Consider the following 23,111-nt stretch of genomic DNA (forward strand, 5'->3'; position numbering starts at 1 on the left):
CACTCAAGAGGAGATGCTATCATAAATTGCAAATGCCCTCTCACAAGCATCATCCACAAGAGCACAAGTTCCTCTGCATACAAAAGCAAGATCATCAAACTCAAGTTCATCATTACTAGATTGTGCTTAAGGTACATATGCTTATCAGCAGCAAGATTGTGCTTAAGGTCTAATGCTTGAAAGATGTCCTTTCTCTTTTAAAAGCCTTCCTTCTTTTTTTTTGTGCAAAACTCACAATTGTGAGTGAATTATATTGAGCAGCCCAAAAAATTACAAGGTCTAGTCATGCTCTTGTTGGCTGCGGGTTGGTGGGGGTGGCTACCCTGATGTAATTATAGAAGCCTCTTTTAAGAGCATGGAAATACTCCTTAAAAGTTGCATCTCTAAGTTATATATGAACTCTTTATTGACACTCAATAAACTCAAATGCGGACCAAAAAAAATTTGTTATGCTCCATGTTACTATACACAAACTCTACTAATGTTTTTCTCCCATTGGTGCATTGGTCTACTTCTTTTATGTAATCTTTAATTAGGTCCAAGATAACTAAGTAATCAATTTCAACGCGCCCACTTTTTTAGCGTGATAGGCCACAAAGATTTTAGGCTCGTTCCTATCTGGTCAAATAGATCGACCACTCTAAAAGCAATCATACTTGTATATTTATGAGACAAAGAGGTTAGTCATATGGTGTGTGGATTGATAATCTTCTTCACGTATAAAATACATTCGCTAAATCTAGCATATATCCATATTTCGACATTGGCTTTAGAAGACCAAAAATGAAATCCATAGAGATAATATCCCATGGTGTTTCTATTGCTGCCAGTGGTTGGAGTAACCCCTCTTGCTCTTCTCAATCATACTCAAATATTTGGCACATGGAACAAAGCATATGCTTTTCTTTTCTCATTGATGACCAACAAAACCATCTTAATTGGATTTTACCATCACTTGAATACCATGATGGCCCACAAAAAAACGAGCACGGAATTCCTGCATAACTTTCTCTCTTGATGCATGGGTAACCGAAGTGTGTGTGCGCGTTGATGCATGGGTAACCAAAGAGTGTGTGTGCGCGGATGCGTGCGTGCACGGTGTGTGTGTGTGTGTGTGTGTGTGTGAGTGTGAGAGAGAGAGAGAGAGAGAAGGGGAGAGGGAGAGAGTAGATCATTGGGTGGAGCAAGACTCAAAGGAGCTACTCCTTATTCTTGGTATATGTACAAGAATAAGGTGACTAGTGGGCAGGCGTCTATAACCTAGGCGGACGGGTAAGGCATAGACGCCTTTATCCCAACAATCTCTCACTTAAAGGCGAATGTGCCGATAAGTAGGTCCTACTAGCTAAACTACTAGTATGTACAAGAAAACGGGTAAGAGACTCTCTCAATCTATATCCAGTGGCTCACTTAGATGATCTACGTGCAATCGTATCGGCTCTAATGATAGACAAGCAAGCGTATCCACGCTAGAACCTGCATGTATATCCCGTAGACATCTCTGCATGGTCTACAAAACTCCACTATGCATCATGCTAGTGTTAGTCAGACAATCCCTGCTACAAATGCTCCCACTGCAGCTGCTAGGGGTCGGGTCTCAGATGCCGAGCCTTTTATGCTCGAAGCTGAAAGAAAGAATGCCAAAGTCGGACCGATGTGAGGTGATGCCCCGGCTGACTCACCGAAGCTCGCAAACGTATGTGTGTGCATGCACGGCCGAGATTGCTCGCATTGTCGCTCGTTTCGCCGCAACCAAGAGAGTTCAAAATTCTCTCTCTTGCTCTCTCTTTCCGCTCAATAAGAGGAATCTAGCTTGCTGTCTCTCTCCGATTGTCTCTCTCCGAGCTACTCAGTGCGGGCTTTTTCTCTTTCTCATACTCTCTTGCGAGAAGTGTGTCTGTGAACACATGCTAAGAGAGACATTTTTTTTTAAAAAAACATTTTTCTCTTTGTTCGGTTGTCTGAACGAGCCCTGAAGTGTGTGTGTGTGTGTGTGTGTGTGTGTGTGTGTGTGAGAGAGAGAGAGAGAGAGAGCAACACACACTCTCTGCCTTGCGTCCTCCCCTGTTGGTTGCCTTGCTCGGATGCGGTGCAGTGTGTGTGTGCGAGAAGGGAAGAGGGAGAGAGTAGACCGTTGTGTGGGTGAAGCAAGACTCAAGTGAGCTACTCCTTATTGTTGATAAACGTACAAATAAGGTGAGTAGTGGACGGGCTTCCATAACCTGAGCGGTCAGACAAAGCATAGATATCTTTACCCCAACAGTAATAAATACATATCCCTAAACCATAGGAAATTAATGCATCATCAAAAGTGTTTGATTAAGTACACCTTTTAACATGCATAAATCTTGAGTCTCCCTCGCGTAACTTGTAAGAAGCTTGTGACTTCCCATTGTTTATGGAAAACACTAAGTCTATTTAGTTTCAGATGCATATACTTAGTACTAAGATCATTGTTATATGCTTCTGAAATATCATATTTTTCTACCATTGCAAAAGAGAATATAAGAAATGTACCTGCCTCATTTGTTTGTCGGAGAATTTGCTCAAAGTGATGGGTACTCTAGGGAACCATTCGTATGTTAAAGTTTATATGGATCTAAATAGAATACCCAATGTGATCCTAGTTATTACGTTGTCTTTTATGTGCTTATGTTACTTATTTGACATAATTCAATTCAAGGTAGGGTGATTCTTACTAGGTAGTATATAAGTGCACCCAAGCCTCCATTGTATAATCATCAATTCATTGGCATGGTAGGTTGGTTTCTCTCTCTCTCTCTCTCTCTCTCTCTTTGTACACTTTTGCATTGTCAACTTTGGCATGGTATCAAAGTAGTTTGCTCGTTGATTGTGGAGAGTATCGACATGGTCAGGAGACGAGAAGAGGATCGACAATGGTTTGTGCCAGCATTTTTCAGTTGCGTTCAAAAATGCATGTATAGGGGGGTCTCAGGTGGCAATGTTCCTTGCGAGACTTTTGAAACAGAGTCCACAAATGAATTTCCAATGGAATTTCGGATACAGGATCTGCAAACGGTATTCTGGAGAGGGCGACAATATTCTTACAGTGCGTTTTGAAACGCATGGGAGACGAAGACCCAAGGCGGTCGGTGCAAGGGCTCTATAGGTGACATTTGTTGCACACCGAGGAGAACCTCACTTCAAGGCATTTTGAAACGCCACTGCAATTGGACAACCAGTTGGAACAACGTTTTTGAGATGCAGTTAAAATAGGGCAAGCTTGGGGAACTCACTTTGCAGGGCGTTTTGAAATGCCATTCTACGGGTTAATTTTTAAAACAATCCTCTGAAGCAGCTTAAGGCACTTGGAGAAATTGAAGCTACTTGTCAGCCTACATCTTGAGACACTGCAATGGCATGGCTATGGTGAACTTTGTAGGCATATGTGGCATGTTGAGATGTTGTAAACTGACTTCCACAGGGTTGCTTTTTGAGATGCTAGGAAAAGTCCTCCAGGGAAGCGTGTTGAAACGTAAGCAAAGAGGGAGCCTCCATCCACTGAAGCGGATGAAATCAACGTCAGAGAGGCCAATATTGTTGGCTATGCCTAGTCCATTGTCTTGTACACAACTGACTGCTTTGGTACTCACAAGGTCAACATAGCCTCGACAAAGAGGGGCTAATTGTTGGAAGGGCATCGGGCCTCTTCCCCTATGATTAAGCAAACACGACACCAACAACTTGAACACAAATGAGGAAAAGAAAATACTTGTACTTCTCACCCAAAAAAAAAAAAAAAAACACGAGAGTTCTCCACTTTCATTCTTGATGTTTAATACACAAACTTTATACTCAATAGCTATTTGATCAAAAACATTTGATACGCGCCACTCAAAGCTTGATACACAATGCTTGATATACAAAACTCAAAGCTTGGTACATGATTTTTGAGCCCTAGAAATCGCTAGATGAAACACCTCCCTCGAAGCTTGGTACTGGATTTTGGAACCCTTGTATAAGCGGAATACTCTATTGGTTGCCTCATGTTGCTTTATAACCTCCATGCCATGCTATTGTCCTCAATTACTACCCTAAATTTAGCCAACATAGGTTGCAAGTCCCAGCAATGCCGTAGGAAAGGCGGCTTGATCGCACGGTAGTCTGACATCAACGTGCACCAAAGTCATCGATTTTTGGCTCAAAAGATGCACCCAATCTTGTTGATGCTTTCACGTCTCATGGCTGTTTCCATTTGAACTTTGTGCCTGCATGCTACTCACGTTGTTTTCAAGCTCTCTCTCCTTTAGTAATCACATTATCCACCTTTAGTTAACCCAATGGGTGGCCTCCACTTGGACGAAAGCCCAAGTCTATTGGCCATAGCCCATTTAAGTACCCACAATTCAACCCCATGGCCTCAATGCTTTAATATTTCCCAAAGAATCAATGTTTTGGAGAGCTTTAAAAAATTTCCGATGCTTCCAAAATGTTCAAAATGTTGAAATCCCAAAACCAAGTGTCCAATTGTCCAAAAGCCATCTCCATGGCAATGCTTTGGAAAAACCTTTGTCCCAAACACAAATCCCTTCAAGCCAATCCTTGGGTGGAGATTTTGCTACATTTATACCATTTTCTTGCAAAATCTAAACGAAAATTTTTTAGTCTTCTCGCAACCAACTGTCTTGAATTTCTATTTGGCTAAGCTAAGACACTTTTCTCAAACACTAAACTTGTTTTTCTCCTTGTGGAATCAAAATTGCATAGCATGCACCCCCTCTGAACTTACACATCCTTCGGCATGTGCCACTCTACATCTCCTCTTGGCCTAGCAATGTCTCTGGATCATCCTCTTCATCACTGCCAAGCTATCGATCCAAAATTTGGTCCTCGATTTCAATCTTTGAATCATGCTTCTTGAACAGTTTACTCCACTTCCCTATTATGTGCACCTTCAATAGTGTTCCCTCTAGCTCACATAGGTTGCAGATAGCATTGTCATTTACATGTTAGACAATGTATGGTCTAAACCAACACTTCACCAAAATGCTAGAACGTTATTATAAACCAATACCCAGTCTCACTTTTTCATTTCCCTTGGCCTTAGTCTATGCTTCTTGTCAAAACCCTCTTTGTTCTTCAACCTTGCTTCTCTTAGCTTTTCTGTGGTAACCTCAATATTTTCACTATGTCTAATACAAGTAGACCTTGTTTGCTCAAGTTTGTTTCTCAAGGTAGACTACTCCATGTCAATATTGATTCTTTTCTTTGCATGGCCAGTTTTTGCCCATACATCAACTTCAATCGCATATACATTATCATGGAACTACGTGTGGTATAATCCGCCCATAAATCATATGGTGATATCCTAAGCCAATCACCAATACGCCTGTTGTATAATTCAGACAAAGCTTTAATGATGGGTGGATGATCTCTTTCACTTTCTCCATTAGTGGTTAAAGCTAGTTTAATCCCTTACATGGTTAAAGAAGAAGGTGTTAAAGTTTATACATCTCAAGTGAATGTCTGATGTGATGTTAGTTATTATTTTTTCTTTTTACTTATTTAACTTATTTGAGACGACGCTAAGTAGGGTGTTAAAGTTTATACATCTCAAGTAAATGTCTGATGTGAGTTATTATTTTTTCTTTTAAGTACTTATTTAACTTATTTGACATGACACTAAGTAGGGCAATTCCTATTGTGTAGTATATAAGTGCACACAAGGCCCCATTGTATAATCATCAATTCATTTCGTGGTTGGTTGGTTTAGCTTAGGAAAAAATGTCAAGACCTAAAAATAAATTGTAGGTAGCTTATCTAAACTAGCCCCACATGTGTGTACAATAATTATATCTCTTGTAATGATCAATCTCTTTTGAAGAGATTCAATCATCATGTTTACATGCAATCTCCTCTTTCTTTTTGTTGACCTTGGCCCTGAAATCTTGACTACCCTTTGGCATTGGGCTTGTGCACTAGTTTAGTATCAACTTAGTTATTTTCAATGATGCCACAATGTGGTGTATAATCTTGACAAAAGCACCTTAAGAGAGAGCACAAATATGCTTGGTACAAGCCTTTGATCGTATAGTCTCCCTTAAATGGACTTTGACCATAGAGCATAATAAGTATGCACTTACATCCTTTGATAAACGAACACGAATCGTTATGTTTGCACAAATAAATCTCTCTATCTTTGCTTAAATAAATCTCCTTGTTTTAAGACAATGACTTTGAGATGTAGATAGACAACCTTATCTATTAATCCTTCTTTGCTCAAAATTGAAGCTTCTTTAAGTGATCATAAGAATGATCAATGAGTAATTCTTAATGAAGCCATTTTGACACTCTTTTGTTGGTAAGCCTAATGAAGTTTTCCGGTTTCTTAAACCTACAAGTAGCCCCTTGGCATGATCTAGGCCACTACCCTCGACCCATTTTGCATGGCTAGCAGTGTCACGGTGGTAACGGCAAAATTAGTTATCACGTAAAGACAACTAGCATAAAGCATCAATAAATATAAACATTTGAGAATGCGTCTGATAGCATTGAGTGGTACATGGCGGGGCAATCAATGAGGGGCTTCTAGAGGGGTTGTTTCGAAGGTCTACCCACAGCTTCTTGTTTGTGCAAGTCACTATGCTAGAGGGGGTATTTCGAAGGTCTACCCATAGCTTCTTGTTCCTGCAAGTCACTGTGCACAAGAGAAGTTGATGATCAAGGGGCCTTAGTCGTACGCAAAACAAACACTCAAGAACCTGATGACTTTGTGCTTAATGTGGATGTTTTTGGCTTGTCAACTAAGCTAGTCGGCTTTAATTGACTGCAAAAGAAGCTGAGCCATACAATCTTGGGTCTTTGACTACATAAACTAAAGTACAGCCTTTCACAAAATCAATTATATTGAGGCCTTCGCCAATAGCAAACGTGAGCTTTGTGTCAATTGTAGCCCGTGAGGTGCCCCTACAATAGCCCATGGACTTTATCACCTGCACCGTGGTTGTTCTTCCCTCTACAAGCAAGACTGCAAACAAGGAGAAACACAAAAGGAAGCAGCTTTCTATCCCTAATGATAGATGGAGAATCAAAGAATTGCAAAAGGAGCTTGAGGATGAGGCCAAGTTGAAAGAATAGGAAGAACACTGAAGAAATGGTCATGGTAGACATGATAGCAAAGAATAGGAAGACATACAAAAGCAGTGATGATGGTAGACATGATAGCTGAAGTGAACACAATTGTCAACGAGGACAAAAGTCAAAAAAGAGATGACGATAGAGATTGCAATAGACAAGATCGACATGATGATGGAGGTCCGGGTAGACATAATCGACATGAGAGAAGGTCGAAGAGACCATGATGGAGAGGATAAATATAGAAGGGATCATAGCCACAAAGATGTAGTGATAGAAGAACTAATAGAGAGCATGTTGATTGCAAGGATAGATACAATGGATATATTGGTAGTGATGATGATAATAAATGCAAAGACCAGAGAGCAGGAGCAATCTAGATTATAAAACCCCTAGCTTTTTAAAAGGGCATCAACCACACGAACTTGAGTTAGCATTTCAATTGTCGAGGATCATGGCTACTTTGTGCATCTTGTGGCGGATTGTACATGTGTCGTTAAATAGCCACACCTATGATTTCTAATACAAATTATGTTGTGAAGAAAGATCAAGAGGTATGGATTAAGCTTGTTTCCATGATTGGGAATAAAATTAGCCTTTCCATGAGGGATTTGGAACAAATGATAGGGCAAGACCTTCTTACGATGAAAAGAAGCTCATCTCAAACGAGGAATCTAATCCTCTAGTATGAATCAACCTTCAACAAGTGGCAAAGGGCTTTCTGAGATTATCACAACGAAGGAAGATGAAAATGGCTCTTGTATTGGACACTAAAGAGAACTAGTTCACGTAAGCGGCTAAGTGCCATGGGTCTTGGGTGTGACAGTATGATGCTAATAGATATTGGCTCTTCTATTGAGATAAAGGCGCTAAAGAGGAGCTTGAATTGAGGGCAAACATGTCTTATTAAGAGGGCAAACAACGTACTCCATTGATATATTACTTGTAAAAATCGAAAGACTTCAAGATGACTTATTTCACAAAGCTTCAATAAAACAATTTGCTTTGGCCAAAGAGAGAAGAAAGTTACGAGAGCAGCAAAGAATCTGAATTGTCCTTGGGAAGATCCCATGCCAAAAAACTAGAGACCAATATCTTGCTCAAGGACTTCATGGCGTAGGACTCTCTGCATATGATACACCAAAGGTGGAAAGGATGCATTGGGTAAGGCACCCACATTTAGTCAATGGTGCAAGGCTCTCTGCATATGATATGCCAAAGGTGGAAAGGACGCATTGGGTAAGGCACCCACATTTAGCCAGTTGCCAAAGCTATCAATAAAGCAGTAAAGACAAAGTTGTTTACAACCTTTTTAACCAAAATGTAGTCTCTTCGAACATGCTGACTCTAAGATATGCCCAACATGGCTATGACAAGGACAAGACACAAATTCACATGGTCATGGCATGGACTTAAATACCAAATTTACAAAGAGAAACTCACGTTATATATCTTGTTTTTGAATACCATGCCTATGTTGTAGGAAATGGACTATAGGCCAAGGCACGGCTTTTGTTTCTTATAAACTAAAGAGACACAGTGCCAACTCTCCACCATACTTTTGCATGACACACGTAGACCGTGCACTATCAATGTTTCTTATTTTTTTTAAATTTGAATAGTACAAAAAGTTAAAACTTATGTTTTTCTTTTTCTTTCCTAGCTCCTCAAAGGTGAGATTTTTGTCGTTCAAACTTCAAGTGAAGACATTACTCATAAGGTTAGTGCTCTGCCTTGATGGAGAGATTACATGCATGCTTTACAAGAAAATGAGGTTGTGATTTCACAAGTATGCTTCATAAAATCTTCTATGTTTACTTTGATTTATACTTTTTGTTTACCAAAAAGTTATCGAGTAAGTTTTCCATAGTACCCTATTTAATACATGTCAACTACTATGACTATTGTTTACACACTACATAATATAGTATACAGTCGAAACAACAAAATGAGGTGCCCCCAGCTTAGTATTCTCACCCTATCAAGCAGACACGCTTCTTTTATCACAGTTGCCCAATTCAATGCAGTATGTATATGTTTACTTCATTCCTAGGTGGCTTATGTCTATCTACATATGTCCTTATTTGGCAATGCATCTTATATATTGCAACCCAACGTTCTCCTCTGCATAGCCATTCTGTAGCACGAGGACAACTCTTTATCCCAAAGTTTTCCTCTTTAGATATGTTTTGCACTAGGTTTTGTGATCAACAACCAAGACTCCTTACTCCCTCTCACTGCGACAACTCTCTCTCTCTCTCTCTCTCTCTCTCTCTCTCACACACACACACACACACACACACACACACACACACACACTACACTTGATTTAGAGTAAGGTCGCAAATGACCAATATTACCAGACTAATTGGCAGTCTACAAAATAAACTACCAAAGTAGGTTCAAGAGTAGGATTTAAGCAAAATGATCAAGATGCAACTCTTTGCTCGATTCAATTATCCCCTTTACCAACCCTATATTGTATAGTGAGCCCTGTGGAACACAACTTGCTTCTTCCCAATGCTCATCAAGTCCCAAGCTAAGCTATTACATTGTTGCTTATCAATTGGTTCTACTCACCACAACAAAAGGTGAGGCGACAATAATCACGACCAACTCACCAAGTAACCAACTACGCTCCAAAATCTATCACGGCAAAGAGTTCACTACTCAAAACAATTGTTGGAGAAGCCGTGAGATTGGACCATTTTATAAACAACTATAGAGGCAATCAATCATCATATATGATTAATAAATACACATGCAATTCTTATTTAAATACTCACCAATGCACTTTGTACTTGTTTACTTCAGTGCTAGATGCTTGATGTCAATCTGCCTATGTCATGTTATGTTTATGTCCTCTTATGATTTATAGATGTTCTATAGCAACGCCCAATTCTAGGTCTTGGTTCTTATCCTTTGGGCTCTTACGGCAACCTACCATATCCTCTTAGCTAAAATTTAAAGTTGTCTTGGTTCTTACCCTTTGGGCTCTTACCACATCATCTTAGCTAAAATTTAAAGCTTGTTAGAGAAGGGAGAAGACGTTAAAAGCATTTTCAAGGAGTAATTACTTTATGACGGCAATTTGACACCCTTGAATGAGCCAAAACTTACTCACAGTTTTGCAAGCTCCAAGCGCTTCCTCCACTCCTCCAAAAGCTATTACAAATCACAATCTCAGCTATAAGGTAATAAATAAGGAAGCATCTGCCCTTTCCTTCTGTAGCCGTTTGATGGTAGAGCATCCCTCATACGAATCAAATTGGGAAGTGGAAGGAGGACATGAATCATTTCGCCTTTAACGAGGACATTAGTACTACCTTCCTTCTAAAAAAGAAGAAGACCCATGATTGATATCGTCTTCTTGTGGACATCTCATCATTTGCATGCCCAAGATGCTACGTCTGATTTTCTTTGATCTTGTCTGTTTGCCCGAATAAACTCCAATCCCTGCTCTTAATGCTTCAATTTGCATGCTCTAGACCTTAAGAAGAGAAATTTACTTCTCATGGGGGTGAGAGATCTTGAGTGACTTTTTTCCAATCCATGCATCTTGATATTGCCATTTTGCACATGGAACAACCGTAAGAAACCAAGGAGTTTCACAATGGCATAATGTCCTTGACTACCAGAAGTTGGCATTGCAGATTGAGGGAAGAAGACTATCTAAAAAGGGAGAAAGTGAGACCATTGTGACTCCAATGAAGCCGAAGAAAGAAAAGTTAAAAAGAAGAGAGAAAATACGATGCACGCGTGGCAAAAAGTGATAGGGCAAGAAAAGCACTTGTGCCTTGCAATCCCAACCTTGAGCCTTCCCTTGTTCTCTTTCTGTGGTGTCCAAACAATTGACGTTTGGTCATACGACATTAGTACTCTAACTTGGACATAAAGAATGGTGCAACAACTGTGGACTTCTTACATAGTGATGTGGACCCCTCATCACTATCGTTACAAACACTAAAAGAACTGGCTGGGCTAAGCTTGATTTTCTTCCACCAATAACAAGAAGCCTTCAACCTGACAAGAGTGAAGGCATCTAGCAGCTTCCACCTTATTTGGTTTGGTTTTACAAATTACCTGCTACAACTCTTCGTGCCTCATCTCTGCACCATCATCTACAGCCACAAACAACATGTTAGAGGCGGGCGGCGGGGGCAGAGAGGGGGGGGGGGGGGGGGGGCGAGGGGGGGGGAGGGCCACCAAGAGTATGTTAACCGATCACATTGTTTCATGTGACACTCATATAACTGTGACACAGACATACAACAGTGTGTCAGCTAATAGTGCGACGATGGTAATAGGAACAAAACAGATATTTGTTAGAAAAATGAGAAAAATTTGAATATACCTCTCTCTCTCTCTCTCTCTCTCTCTCTCTCTCTCTCTCTCTCTCTCTCTCTCTCTCTTCTAGATTCATTTTAGTATCTCTTTTTTCGTACTCAGACATGGTATCAGATTTATCAGTATGTAACAGATTGGTCTCAAAGGTCATTTTGGCCTTTTGAAGACGTCAATATATCATTTCATCTCTCTCTCTCTCTCTCTCTCTCTCTCTCTCTCTCTCTCTCTCTCTCTCTCCTCTTCTAGATTCATTTTAGTATCTCTTTTTTTGTACTCAGACATGGTATCAGATTTACCAGTATGTAACAGATTGGTCTCAAAGGTCATTTTGGCCTTTTGAAGATGTTAATATATCATTTCATTTCTCTCTCTCTCTCTCTCTCTCTCTCTCTCTCTCTCTCTCTCTCTCTCTCTCAACTCTATCGTGCTGCCCCCTGCTCTCTCTCTCTCTCTCTCTCTCTCTCTCTCTCTCTCTCTCTCTCTCTCTCTCTCTCTCTCTCTCTCTCAACTCTATCATGCTGCCCCCTGCAGCCCAGCCCCCCCCCACCTACCACGCCCTCTGCTCGCGCTCCCCCAGCTGCCCACGCCCCTCGCGCTGCCCCACCTGCCTAGCCCCGCCCACGTGCTGCCCCCCCCCCCCCCCCCCCCCCCCAACCTGCCACGCCCTTGCGCTGCCCCTCCCCTGCCATACCTCCTTGCGTTCCCCCACTCGCCTAGCTACCACTCCCACTGCCCTCTGCTATGACCTGTGTTTTCTACAGAACAGAGACAGAGAAAAGGGTGTCGAGAACACAAATTTCGTCGAGCACGGAATTTTTCGAATTCTTCTAGTACAGATCCAGCAGTTTTCCACAAGGGAATCCAGAAATTCAGATAGCAGATTTTTTCGGCAAATGTATGCTTATGTGGATGTACGCTTGATACGGGAGATAATGTATGCATAGTGTGGATGCATATGTGCGCTTAGTGGCTCTTTTTCGGACGGCGATTAAGCATGAGGAAGCTGAATGATAAAGCCGACCCCCTAAAGGATGCCATTCAAAAGTGCAAAGAGGAAATGACAGAGACCATTACCAAGATGAACCGCAATCTATTGGGCACAATAAAAATGCTCGAAGGACGCATGTTGATCCAAGAGAGCGAGATAAATGCACTGGAAGATCGAGTGACGACTCAGGATGAAGAGATTGCGTCACTCAAGAAAGATCTCGCCGAAGCACAATCATTGGAAGAGGGCGAACTGCAACCCTTAGTAATCGAAGAAATCAAGGAGCAAGTGCGGGCCATCAAAGAGGGAGAAGAGCAACACAAAGAGATGACGACTTCTTGGGTGGATGTTCTTACAAAAACTCAACAGAAGGCGGATAAAGCCGAGAAATGGATCGAGGTGGCCAAGAAAGGAAAAGGCAAGGAGATAACGTCCACGTCCACACCCACTATCATTAATCAGACACTAGAGGAGGAGCAAAGAAGACGTGTGCGCGCTTTACATGTGAGAATTTGCGGTCTTAAAGACAAAGGCAATGTGGACGAAGAGGTAAAAGAACTCATGGCCTTGATGGGGGTTCATGAGCGTCGCGACGCACACAAGAGCCTGGAGAGTGGGCAACAAAAGGAAAAATGGAAGCAGTGGGGAAACCTCAAAAGAAAGGGCACTCATTCTCCGTTTTCCCTCCATGGAAGCGAAGAAGTCCTTGATGAAAAGACCGACTCTTAAAGAGACGGGCATCTTTCCCGGGGATGATCTTACCCTCTCGCAGATCGCTCATATGCAGGAAGTAATGCCGGAGATTAGAGCGGCAAGGGGAAAAGGCAAGATTGCCTTTTACCAAGATGGAAGAGTGGTAATACTAGAGCGACGCTCCACATGACGGTGTGAGACTTATGGGACCACACTCAAAGTGACTGCCTGGAACTGTAATGGATCTATGCGTCTTGATGTGGGTGCTTTTGAGGATAGTTTTATTGGAAGAGACATCATCTTTTACTCTGAGACACACCAGGCCCCTGGGCAATCCATGCCTCACATCAGTGGATACAGGTGGGAGACAGCTTACAGACAGGAGACACGCTCAGAGCACAGAGGACGGGGCTCGGAGGGAGTGGTAGTGTTATTTAGATAGGATTTGCAGCCATTGATACATATAGCCCGTAGGGATGAGCACGCTAGGTACATGTGGGTGAGATTGAAAGCAGAGACAAGCAGATATATCTACATTGTTATTTGCTACTTTCCCCAGAGTACATCAGTCTATGCATCACCCAGAGGACAATCCCCTTTTTCTATTTTGGATGATGACATATGGGAGTTCTCTAAGATGGTGACATTATCATCCTAGGGGACTTCAATGCTAGGACTGCCCATCACCAGACAGTGTTTTATGATACTTCAGAGGAGATGCTAAGAGAGCTAGATGTTGTAGAGACGGGATTGTCCAAACTATCACACGATGTGGAATATACTGAGTATGGGCGACACCTAATAGACATGGGCACTGCACATGGACTGGCCATCTTCAATGGCCTACAGAGGTTTCCTGTTGCAGGAGGTTTCACATGCTTCCCACACAGACATGTAGCCAGCACAGTGGACTATGTCATGGCACAGCCGAATCTCATCTCTAGTATCCAGGATCTCACAGTTGGGCCCAGACCGGTCGGGGTGGCAGTGGATCGTGCTCTTGTGTCGATGACCATCTCCTTCCAGTTCATTGTAGCACACAGGCCACGGGTAGCAGCCCCTACTCGCTACACCTTCACGCAGGAAACGGATTCTGCATACATAGACGGGATCTACTGACGCCTATGCACTGAGGAACCGGGGCGACCTCTGGAGGAGCTTACTATACTGACACAGACATTACATGATGCAGCAGCAGAGGCATACCCACACATCCAGCCTGAGCAGAGACGCCGATCAGGGAGCATGCCTCAAAACAGCTGGTACGATGAGGAGTGCCGCCATACTAGAGCTAGACTTCAGAGGGAGGTGCTTTTGGGGGACGTCACTCACAGACAGTCGCAGATTGACCATGCGGCGAAAGAAGAGGGCATTTTTGGCTCGACTCGAGCAGGATCTATACCAGCTATTCTTGAGTCAAGACTCGCGTGAGGCGTGGCGGCTCTTTCATGAGCAGTCCCCTCCCCCCCTGCTGTTACCTCCACAGAGACATGGGGTCGGTACGCATCATCTTTGTACACAGTACCTGGACAGCCGCCCCTTCCAACCCCCCCGATCCATGCCCACACACATGTGCTTTTTTCAGCGCTAACATGGTGAAGAAAGCCATTGACAGGATGAGGACTGGGAGAGCATATGATCATGATGGCTTAGTCGCTGAGCATTTCATGCATGCCAAAGACCTACTAGCAGAGCTTCTAGCAGTTATCTTTAACCGTGCCATGTGTGAGGGCCTGCCGGACACTTGGAGCCTCTCTACGATTGTACCTATCTTCAAGTCAGGAGACCCCATGGAGCCTGGGAATTATCGCACTATCATGATTGGACACACACTAACACGGTTGTATGCATCCATTCTTGAGCAACAGTTGAGTAGATGGGCTGAGAGGGAAGGAACGCGTGCAGCTGGGCAGGCAGTGTTCAGGAGAGGCTTCTCTACTCTTGACCATATCTTGACACTCAGGGCCATCATCGAGGAGGGCAGATCTCATGGGAGACGGATCTATTGTAGCTTTGTGGACTTCCGCAGAGCATTTGACACAGTACCCACAGCTAGATTGATGCGCAGATTACAGGAGATGGGAGTACCCACAGAGCTCATTTGGGGGATCATGGCATTGTACAGATCACTAGTAGGGCATGTACGCACCCCTGAGGGACTATCTACACCGGTTTACTCCACTATTGGGGTGAAGCAAGGCTGCCTGCTCTCTCCTACTCTATTCGGTATGTATGTGGATGAGGTTTCTGACTACATTGAGAGCGATGGTGATAGAGGTGCACAGTTGGCAGGGACATGGATTCCACTTTTGTTATATGCTGATGATATTGTGTTGATCTCCGAATCTCCGGAGGGAATGCAACGTCAATTGGATGCTTTGCATAGGTTTGCCCACGAAAGTGGTTTGTCTGTCAACCTTAGTAAAACCAAGGTTATGGTGTTTAATACCACCCCACAGTGGATCAGGAGGTCAGCACCTACATTCACATACGGCCAGGAGACTGTGGAGTACACAGATGCTTACACTTACCTTGGAGTGGTTTTTAGTGGACCTGCATTCTCACTCAGAAGAGCAACAGAGACCAGATTGACTAGAGCCCACGCAGCATTGGGTAGACTGGAGAGGATGTGTTCATAGGTTCAGTTTCAGGAGCCTCGGACGAAGCTCTGGCTCTTTGACACTTTGGTGGCTTCTGCATTGCTCTATGGAGCTGAGATATGGGGACCTTCATTGGATCACCACGGGAGGCCGGGTCGCACTGATGGATGGGGGAACATGGAGAAACCTCTCGTCTCTATGATCTCGCGGCTTATTAGAGCCAAGGCATAAGTACCACGGGCCATTATCCGAGCAGAGCTAGTGGCCCCCCCACCAGTGGTTGAGGCGCTCACCAAATCAGTCTCCTTCATACACCGCACATGGTAACTTCCTAGAGACAGATATGCTCGCATTGCACTTGAGTCCTCTCGACAGTTAGCCATGCAAGGAGATACAGCATGTTGGTATGGGGAGATGACATCATGGTTTCAGGCGCATGGGTTCAGCATAGACAGGTTGCCACCCTTCCAGTACTCATTGGATGCACCATCTCTCACTCTTACACAGTCCGCAATCACCAGGCTCATCCGCCAAGACCTGACCCAGCTAGACACCAGGAGGACATGGATACAGCCAGTACAGGAATTGGGCACGAAGATGGCTTTCTACAGAGACCATCTTCTCCAACTTACGGAGGATGGTTTTGTAACGAGACCTAGATACATGGACACCCACTTGTCTCATGGGATACGATGTGCTATTGGCCAGTTACGTACATCTTCTCACCAGCTGCGGATTGAGACTGGGAGATACAGCGGAGTACCAGCAGAGGCCAAGTCATGCCCCTTGTGTGACATGGAGCCTGAGACAGAGTTGCAACCGCTGCCCCGTCTACTACGAGATACGAGGCCACTTCCATTGCTTGTTCAAAGAGGGTTTTGGACCACTCTCCAGAGTCATGGGATACGAGGATCAGAGATGCCTGGGTTTGTTCTTGCTCGAGCTACGCAGACACAGATAGCCTGATGAGTGGCGAGGCTAGCCAGTCTCAGAGACGGAGCAGACACGGGACAGCCACAGGAGCCACTCCCACAGCAGAGCTCCCTTTCGTCTCACACCAGAGGCACACTGATCGACCGAGCGATTGAGCTAGGGAAATCCAGGCGCCCACGACTGCAGAGGACTACACAGCATCGACGGAGGCTACGTCAGAAAATTCGGAGCACTCTGGCCAGGCATGCACGACGCCCGGTCAGACTACTAACCATGGAGGAGATTGATGAGATCCGCCAACGACCGATGCTAGATCTCCCGCGATTTAGCTATCCCAGCAAGCCGCCCATTTTTCTTAGTTCACATTGACCAATCTAGGATCCCACAGTATATATCTTTGTTTTGTTATGTTGTTATTTTGTTACTCTGACTTTGTATCAGATCCACCACATTGTAACTTTTTGGTCTCATAGGTCACTTTGGCCTTTTGAAGACGTTAATATAACATTTCATTTCATTTCTCTCTCTCTCTCTCTCTCTCTCTCTCTCTCTCTCTCTCTCTCTCTCTCTCTCTCTCTCTCTCTCTCTATGAAAAAATCTTCCTATTGAAATAAGCATCTCAAGGGCACACTCTCAAGATCAATATACAAAGCCAATCACCACAGAATTGTAATCCAAAAAAAGTCCATGTAATATAGAATAAATAACCATGCCTATTTCTTGGATAATTATAGTCTCCCATATCTAAATTGAATAATTATTTGGTAGGTGCTTTGTGTGTTAATGCGCTTACTTCTGCTCGTGACCAGGCTGAATTTTTGCACCAAATTGTGGATCTATTGCCTATTGTGGATTCATAAGTTGTAGGGGAAGATTTCAACAATGTACAGACTATGGAGGATTGGTGGGCTACTGTGCCTCTTGCCTTGCTTGCTATTGCACTCTGTGATAGAGATGCATACGTACTTCTTTTGCATTTTCTGGTACCGATGCTTGGCATGTCCCATCCATGACTCACTCTGCAGTCTTTGCAGTTTTGTGCGGTTTCAGGAGACAGTCAGGTCGTTTGCTAGAACGATTAGATAGATTTTACATTGGCTCTTGGGCAGAATCTAATGGTGGGACAATTCCGATGTGGCTTGCTACAGTGCTTTCTAATCATGCCCCAGTTTCTTTGCATTTGAGATTCCAAGTTTTCTCTATGCCTAGACAAGGATCATGCATTCTTGATTGCATAATGCTCTTTTGTCTCGGGCGGTGCAAGATATTTGGTCCCTCACTAGCTCTACGGATCCCGTGACTCATTTGCACGCATGCATTACTGCACCATCGCAGCCTTACAGACAGGCAGCTGGAATGCGACATAGCTTGAGGTGTTTCCAGACGATGGGTTTTTGGGACAGGGAGGATTGACACCAGAGAGACTCTCAGCCACATTCAGATGGAGAAATCTGAATTCTCTTATCACGTTTCGATATCGGCATTGATATCCAAGGTTGATAGGATGAATTAAGGATTTATTTGCACATTTTAGGGAGTGCCCTATGGGGATTCGGGCTTTGTGTGATTCAATAGACACACTGCACAAGAATCCTGATGCGGTCCTTGGCATGGCTTCAGATTATTCTGAGGTCTTGTTCACTGTTGATGCGATGACTGATAAAATTATGCATGCACGACTGGAGCTCTAGTCTCATGTTAGGACCGTGGTCACGGAGGATATAGGTCGCAACTTATTGGCATGATGCAGTGGTTGGTATTGATGGTGCTGCTCGTCCCGGAGAGGATGGGTTGACACGACAGTTTTTCTTGCAGTGTTGGGATGTGCTCAATCTAGTTATGCTTTCAGATTTGCAGCACATTTTTGTTGCAGGAGATGCCTCACACTAAGTCATCTGGGCTCGTGTCTCTTATACCAAAAGGCGGAGATGCATCTTCCCTCCAACAATGGAGACTGCTCACTCTCATGTCTTCAGTGTAAAAGATCTGATCCCACATTATTAGTCCGCGCTTGCGACTATTTTCGCTTGACCTCATTATGCATCACACAGAGGTTTTGTGCAAGCTCAATGCATTTTGGACAATTTTTTTCTCCTTTTAGGAGGGTTTTTTGTTGACGCCATGTCGCTTTCCATGCATGGTAAAACTCCACACTCGCGCAATCTTGCTATGCCTTTCGATGGCTAACCAAATTTGTTGGATCAGGAGTATGCAAATGGCACTTCGCTCTTTGCACAGTATATCTTTCTTACTTTGGATAGCTTACGGAATGCTCTCACTACCTTTTGCTTGGCCAGTGGTGCTCTTATCAACTCGCACAAGTCTTTTGGTTTTACGGTAGGAGTTAATGAGGATTGTCAGTGGGATGTACACGATAGTTTCACTTGGTTGGCCAAGGGATAGGCTTGCAAATATTTAGGTTTTCATGTTGGCATTGATGTGTCATATGAGCAACGATTTGAACCAGTTTTACAGTCTATCAATAGGAAGCTTTGTCATTGGTCTTCCTTCCATTTGTCTTTGGCTGGCAGAGCTCTTGTGGTAAATCAGGTTCTCCTTGCGACGGCCTGGTTTACTACATCCCGCATGACTTGTCACTCTAGATTTATGGCACGTCTACGCCGCTTAGTGCAGAATTTTATGTGGAGCGGATCAGATGGGTCTACAGACACACAGCCGCGAGTTCACTGGGATACAGTGATCTTTCTCCTAGACAGGGCGGTTTGGGGATTATTGATCCAAAGATGCATAGTAGTGCATTGCTTATCACGCTCATAGTCCACTGTTTCAAGGGCTGAGCCTAGGAAGCAGTTAGGCAACAGAGGTAGAAAGTGGTGCCTCTACTCGAACAAATCTACATGCGCAGGGACCCTCCACGGCTGCCACCTCTTTACAGCAGAGATACCACCTGCTTCTCCATAGGATTCCTAAGGATATCGTTGTACCTTCATGTAGTTCTAAAGTAATGATATTCCTCTTGCTGTGCTGATGACACAATATAAGGAGAGCTTTCCCCCTTTTGGATTACATAAGAATGAATATGTTACCAAATAGCGCTCCCTTGCACAAAGGTGCCATGATCATGTCCACAATGTCACCATGTTATCCCACAAATATGCATACACCACCACTAGAATGGCCAACTACAATCTCCCAAAAAGTATGAGATGCCCCAAGTGACAGCTTGCCACATCTACTGTAGCTTTCCAGGCATAGCTTGTGCTCCTGCACAAGAGTATATCCACATATTTGTCTACATGAGAACGCACCTCTCGTCTAAGCAAGTTCTGTCTTGGGCAACCGATACTAGTGTGATGCAATCCATTGACATTCAATGTGTAAATCCATGTCACAAAATAAAGATGAACCTAAAACCTCAAAATCATACATCAATCGTAGCAAGTACTACACAGACAAGAATTGGCAACGCTGCTGTCTTGTGCCAGTGGAAGAGCATCATCATCATGTGGCAACGCTCATAGGGGCTGTCTTGGAACAAAAGAGCGAGCAACCAGCATTATCACTTGCTTTCATCACAAAGAAGTCTATCAGGCACTCTATGCCCATCACCTTGACCTTCACATCTTGAGCCACGCCCAAACACCTAGCTTTAGCATGGTTGGTCATCCTCATGCGCACATTTGACTTGGCTACCACCTTAACACCTGTCTCCTTCATGGCTTCTTCTGTCATGACACAAACCTGTGCTTCACCGTCTATGTAGGCCTGTACCTGCATCCTCTTCTCAATGACCGCATCCACAAGGGGAAGAACGTCAATCGGGCTACCTACACTTAAAGCCATATTATGCATTGCATGCACATTGCCCTTAGCTCTTGGTAGCCTCATGCTAACACTTCTAGACCACTGTCTCCTCACCTTAGGATTCAAAGCTAACAACTGACCAAAAGTAATGGTTGCTTTTTGAAGAGTGTACCTTCTATGCACGGCGCAGAATGGAGAGTCCCACAAACAAAGCTCCCAAGTTGTCCCCATCGTACTCAGCACTTGAGAACTGCCAAGCTAGGGAAGCACTAGCCATGAAAGATCGAGGAACATGAGGAGGTGGCAGGGCGTACAGAAGTGAAGATGATGGTGGCGCACGCGAGAAAATGTGAGAAGAGGCTTGGGGGGTTGGGGGGGTTAGGGGTTATGTGGGTAGATACTAGATAGTGCTTGTGGTGGTGGAGGAGCAACGATAGGAGGTGGTGGAAGAGGAAGAGGCACAAAAGATGATGGCAAAGGCAAAAAATTTGTATCCATGGCATAATGTGAACGAGCTGTTGGAGTGGTGCACCGAGGTATCTATGGTGCAGGTACTGGATGCAGAGAGGTAGAAGGTCTATCCTTCTATGGGCAATGGGCATTCTATGGGTGGCTGAAACCTATGAAACAACGAGAAATGTCGGCTGCCTAGTAGAGGCACAGGTACAGTAGGAGGTGCTGCCGACGAAAAATACGACAATGAGGAATTCTTTACCAATCCTTTATGGAGCCATAAGATGGTCTCTCTCTCTCTCTCTCTCTCTCTCTCTCTCTCTCTCTCTCTCTCTCTCTCTCTCTCTCTCTCTCTCTCTCCAAAAGTGGGGCTTTTGACCCTTTGCATTACATAAAATTAACCATAGGTCCATATAAAAGAAAATGGGAAAAACCCTTGAAAGGTATACAAGGAGATCATGGGAAAAATTTCTAAATCAAACCACACGATACATCTAGGGATAAAGATACGGTAATCAGGTGGTGTAGCTGGATTGTGATCAAGTCTACATAAATCTTCCCGAATCTTTGTCCACCTCAGGCGACGTAGCAAAAACCACAGATTCCAATGTTGGGAATATGACTGATATAAAGCATCCATCGTAAAAATCTCATGTAGCAGCTCACAAAGGCCAAGGGACGGTGAAACCCCTAGGTGGTACCTCCAAAATCATCCGCATCCACTTTCACATTCCTGATGATGTACCCCAAAAAAGGATGCGGATCTGCGGCACAACCAAACTGGAAGAGAGGCAGGAGGGACACAGTCACTATCCACCTCAAAAGCAAAGGGAAGGTACCAAGATGTACATCTCTTTGACCAAACCAACTTCACTAATGCCTCTCTAAACTAACTCTCAAACAAATCTGCAAAAACTCTCTCTCTCTCTCTCTCTCTCTCTCTCTCTCTCTCTCTCTCTCTCTCTCTCGTGTCGCTGACCATTTCTTTTCAGTTTAGTGTAGCACACAGGCAACGGGCAGCAGCCCCTACTCACTACACCTTTACACGGGAGACGGACTCTGGATACATAGATGGGATCTACAGACGCCTATGCACAAAGGATCCAGGGCGACCTCTGGAGGAGCTTACTACTAAACTAACACAGACACTACATGATGCAGCAGCAAAGGCATACCCACATACCTAGCCTGAGCAGAGAAGCCATTCGGGAAGCATGCCCCAGAACAGCTGGTATGATGAGGAATGTCGAGACACTAGAGCTAGACTTCAGAAGGAGGTGCTTTTGGGGGACATCAGTCACAGATTGACTTCCGACGCCTAGTGCGGCGGAAGAAGAGGGCTTTTTTGGGTCGCCTAGAGCAGGATCTATACCAGCTATTCTTGAGTCAGGACTCACGTGAGGCATGGAGGCTCTTTCATGAGCACTCCCCCCCCCCCCCCTTCCTGCCATCGCTTCTACAGAGGCGTGGGGCCAGTATGCATCATCTTTGTACACAGTTCCTGAGCAGCCCCCCCTTCCCGACCCCCCTGATCCATGCCCACACACATGTGCTTTTTTCACCGCTGAGATGGTGAGGAAGGCCATTGACGGGATGAGGACTGGGAGAGCATATGATCATGATGGCCTAGTGGCTGAGCATTTCACGCATGCCAGAGATTTACTAGCAGAGCTTCTAGCGGTTATGTTTAACCGTGCCATGTGTGAGGGCTTGCCTGATACTTGGAGCCTATCTACTATTGTACCCATCTTCAAGTCGGGAGACCCCATGGAGCCTGGGAACTATCGCACTATCATGATTAGACACACATTGGCACGGTTGTACGCATCTATTCTTGAGCAGCAGCTGAGTAGATGGAAGAGAGGGAGGGGATACGCGCAGCCGGGCAGGCAGGTTTCAGGAGGGGTTTTTCTACTCTGGACCATATCTTGACGCAGAGCGCATGGGAGACAGATCTATTGTAGCTTTGTGGATTTCCGCAAAGCATTTGACACAGTGCCCAAAGCTAGATTGATGCGCAGATTACAGTAGATGGGAGTACCCAAAGAGCTCATTTGGGGGGTCATGGCATTATACAGGTCAGTAGTGGGGCATGTACGCACCCCAGAGGGTCTATCCACACCGGTTTACTCCACTATTGGGGGTGAAGCAGGGCTGCCCGCTCTCTCCTACTCTATTTGGTATGTATGTAGATGAGGCTTCTGACTACATTGAGAGAGATGGTGATAGAAGTGCAC

At 44.2% G+C, this 23,111-nt stretch overlaps 1 long non-coding RNA gene across 1 annotated transcript; it reads right to left on the reverse strand.

Moving 5' to 3' along the window:
* Positions 1–10,805: 10,805 nt before the first annotated feature.
* Positions 10,806–21,150, reverse strand: LOC147416867 (uncharacterized). The gene is made up of 2 exons (XR_015187479.1): positions 20,594–21,150; positions 10,806–11,216 (listed from the first exon to the last, which is right to left on the reverse strand). It is a non-coding gene; the product is annotated as an uncharacterized LOC147416867 (long non-coding RNA).
* Positions 21,151–23,111: the final 1,961 nt, after the last annotated feature.

This window comes from Adiantum capillus-veneris, unplaced genomic scaffold (assembly GCF_014529385.1).
Source record: "Adiantum capillus-veneris isolate H3 unplaced genomic scaffold, ASM1452938v2 Hic_scaffold_428, whole genome shotgun sequence".
NCBI lineage: Eukaryota > Viridiplantae > Streptophyta > Polypodiopsida > Polypodiales > Pteridaceae > Adiantum > Adiantum capillus-veneris.